Source organism: Dipodomys merriami, unplaced genomic scaffold (genome assembly GCF_024711535.1).
Source record: "Dipodomys merriami isolate MVZ:Mamm:240054 unplaced genomic scaffold, mDipMer1.0.p SCAF_1360, whole genome shotgun sequence".
NCBI classification, from domain to species: domain Eukaryota; kingdom Metazoa; phylum Chordata; class Mammalia; order Rodentia; family Heteromyidae; genus Dipodomys; species Dipodomys merriami.
Window position 1 is genome coordinate 99,107 of NW_027202672.1, and position 4,094 is coordinate 103,200.

At 34.2% G+C, this 4,094-nt stretch overlaps 1 pseudogene; it reads right to left on the minus strand.

Annotated features, from left to right (window-relative positions):
- Window positions 1-1,767: 1,767 nt before the first annotated feature.
- Window positions 1,768-1,864, minus strand: LOC138825249 (U6 spliceosomal RNA; annotated as a pseudogene).
- Window positions 1,865-4,094: the final 2,230 nt, after the last annotated feature.

Consider the following 4,094-nt stretch of genomic DNA (forward strand, 5'->3'; position numbering starts at 1 on the left):
AATCATTTATATGGAAGGCATTATTTCCTATTTTCTCATGCCTAGAATAAGCTGCACATGAAGACATCACTGGTCCTCATTTTCAGTGTGTACATTTGAATATGGAGGAATATCTTTCCTCTGCTCTCCATCAATTCCCTACTCTCCAGTTAGAATAATTTCGAATAGTAAAATTGGAAAAAGAGAAAATAAATCATGGTGAATAAACAGTTGCAGAAAATTCACCAGATGTTTCTGACCAGTTCAACCAATGTGAACTATTAGGGAAATACATGAACACCTCATTCCCACTGGCACTCAAAGTCTCTGGTTAGGCAATTCTTAGGAATCTGGGGAACAAGATGAAAAAGTAAGGAATGGTATCAATTGCAAGAAAAAAATTGGAGAATGATAAAAGTATATTTCTTCATTGGGCTGCTGAAAATATTCAGCTTACTACAGTGCGGATACTTCTTTCCCAAAAGGCCACTTATGTGAATAGTAGGGATGATGATCAGTATACCCCTCTTTGAGAAGCCTACGGTGGACACTTAGACATTGTCAGTGAGTTGGTGTCTCAAGCGGCACATGCAATAACTGTAGATCACTGGACACTCCTGAACAGTGCATATACGTGGAATAATACCAGAGTGGCTTCTTTCTTACTTCATCATGATACAGATACCAATGCCCAAACTAAAGGACTCTTTTTTTTTTTTATTTTTTTTGGTCTGGTCGTGGGGCCCGAACTCTGGGCCTGGACGCTGTCCCTCATCTCTTCAGCTCAAGGCTAGCGCTCTACCACTTGAGCCACAGCACCACTTCCCTCTTTTTTTTCTGCTTATGTGGTGCTGAAGAATCGAACCTAGGGCCTCATGTATGCAAGGCAAGCGCTCTACCACTGAGCCACTTTCCCAGCCCAAATATTTTTGTTTGTTTGATTTTTGTTGTTGTTGTGGGTTTTTTTTTTTTTTTGGTCGGTCATGGGGCTTGAATTCTGGTCCTGGAGCTATCCCTGTGATCTTCAGCTCAAGGTGAGCCCTCTACCACTTGAGACACAGCTCCACTTCCAGTTTTCTAGTGGTTTATTTGAGATAAGAGTACCACAGACTTTCCTTCCCAGGCTGGCTTTGAAACATGATCCTCAGATCTCAGTCTCCTGTGCAGCTAGGATTATAGGCATGAACCACCAGTGCCCGGCAGCACCAATATTTTACTGTAAAAATTCATTGATTCCGCGGAATTCTTCCAAGTGAATTGCCTGCCTTGGATGGAAAAATGTATTCAATAGTTTTTGTAAACATGTACAATAATTTCTTCAGTGTTTGTGATTTTCTAATAAGAAATAATTTTAATTTACCTGTTGAAATGAGTAGTACAGAAACCAAAATATTTCTGGTGCTTGTCTGAAAAAGTATATTTTAAAATATTCTATATTCTATGTTTGCATAATGTTCATAATTTATTTTCTCCTATATATACTTTGAATTCTATATTATTTTATAATATATAGGTTCATTAATGTGTCCTTTCCGATTGTATTCCATATAGAAACAGTTTGATTCCTTTTTTTCTAGGTCTTAATATTATTTTTCTTTGGGATAAAATGACAATGTTGTCTAATTTGAAAAGTTTTGTAAAGTTTATGCTATGTAAACGCCTTTCTGAGGTGATTTAATACACTGATGTCAAACTAAATTTGATTATATGAATTACGTGTATTGTTACACTTGTAATTTTGTAATCAACTTTTTAATCACTTTTTTCATTTCTTGCATCTGAAGAATGAAAAATATGGAATACTTCTCAAATTTTCATATTATCCTTGTGCAAGTGCCATGTTAATCTCTGTATTGTAATTTGAGTATACGTGCTGCTGAAGCATGTAATATCCTCTAATTATAATAGTTAATGATGCAATCTTTATACAGGCTTATATCTATGGGTGCCTACTTGTAACAAGGAAACCTTATTGTTCCTAACAATGCTATCGATCTTATTTCCCTAAAATTCTGTGAATAGTGGAAAAAATTATATTGATCAGTCAATTGCTCACATTTGCAAACGTTTTTGCCAATGAATATCTTGTCTTTTTATTTGGAATTTGATCATACTCTCTATTATTTATAGTTAGGTCCAAAGGTGATGGCTTTTTCAAGTACTTATTTATCCAGCTTTGTGGACCTAATGGATTCAAACTAAGAGTTGCTTAAGAGCTACTTCTAAACTTCTTCAGTTGACATTTTCCCAAATGAGGTGTTACTGGAACAAATGTCTACCTGAGCCTTTACCCTTCTTCCATGTGGGAACAGACCAACCAGAATACCTTACCCTGACAGCAAAGATTTTCTTACTAGAACAAAACTAATCTTGGTTACAAGGGATCATAGAGAGATGAACAGTTCAAACAGAACTGTTCAGACGAGAAGGTATTTTATCAAAATATAATTGTTTATTATACCTTTCATTTAAAAGTAGCTAGAAGGTGAAAAAATTGTTTGTATCCATGATTACTTAATGTCCTGGCCTGTCTGTAAGTTCCTAGCAGGAACTTACACTACTGCCTTTTTATCACCAAATATTTTCATAGTTGCAGGAGAAGTGCATATGTTTCTCCTCATTATTAGGCATTAAATTGATAATGTTTTAATCACAGTGTTTCCTCTTGCCTCCATGCTGTAAATCTACAAATGATAAAGCTTTAGGTCTAATTCTATCAAACACTGAAGTAGAGATAATGGAATCATACTTTAAAACAGAGTTGCCTTTGATACAGTAACTACAACAGAACAATACAAAATGTGTGTCTTTTAATCATATTATATATAGTTATATATTTTATATTTATATGTGCTGATTTTATATTTCACACAATGAAACTTACTAGAATTAGTTGATAATTTGACCAATAAATTGATATTTATTTACTCCAATAAATAGAATTGGAATATAAATATTTAGGTTTCAAATATGTATTAGACTAGAAAACGTATCAATGCAATCTTTTTAGTATAAACTTGTGATACATTATAACTGTTCTTGCTCTTCTGAATCCACATGATAAAAAAACAATGTTTTCCTCTAATCTCTAATGGATTTTACTCTGCTGCTCTGTTTATTATTTTAACTTGCTTGTCCCAAACTGTTTTTGTCCATATTTCTGAAGCATTCTTACTGATTATGCTCAAATTTTGCTAAGATGTCTAAAAAATATTATTCTTCTGCAGTACCCATGGGTCCTAGGATGCCAAGGCCCAGTTACCTGCATCATCAGATAACAGGGGCAAGACTTTTCACCCAGGCCCATGCAATATATCAACACAAAGTAATTGAAGACCCATCTCAATTTCGCATTTCCTATATTTCAGGGCCCCAATTCCTTGAGATGCAGGAATTAGCAGTAAGCAATTGTGAAATGCAAGGCAACTTAAAATGAAGGATGAGATCACAAAATTTGAGAGAAAGTACTGTAATTCAAACATTCAATTTACAGATGACCAGCCCATATGAGTGAACAAGTTCACAAAGCGTCATAAGATTATTTTTAATACCCCCCACCTATGATTAACTAAAGATTTTAGTCCAAAATAAGTGGGCCAAAAAATAGTTCCTAGAAGGATAGAACTATAATTGGTCTACCAAAGCCCGAAAACTTGACTTAGAGGTCAAATGTAATTCAGAAAAATATTTGAAGCACTAAGGAGTGCTTCAAAACACTGGGACTTCAGTACAACATGGTTCTGTGGTATAAAAATGTCACTCTCAAACCAATGATAATCTACATTTAATCTCCTGAAAGTATATTCCTTTTCAAATAAACTTTTTAAAATCACTTTCGCCAAAATAACATTTGACAAGTTGATGATATTTAGTGACTTTACAAGTTTTTCAAGTGTAGGGAGCAAGTTACAATACAGTTGAATTATTTACACAGCACTAATTCCAAACATGTTCAACCATTCATTAAAGTGTAGAAATATTACCAGCCACAATTTGTGTTTTTCAGTATGGGACTTTCAGAAATGTGTTTAATATGTCAGCCTCCTAAATTTCAAACCCAAACGTTAGCTAATAAATTTCATCATTTAATAAGGTACATTTTAAACAATCACAAA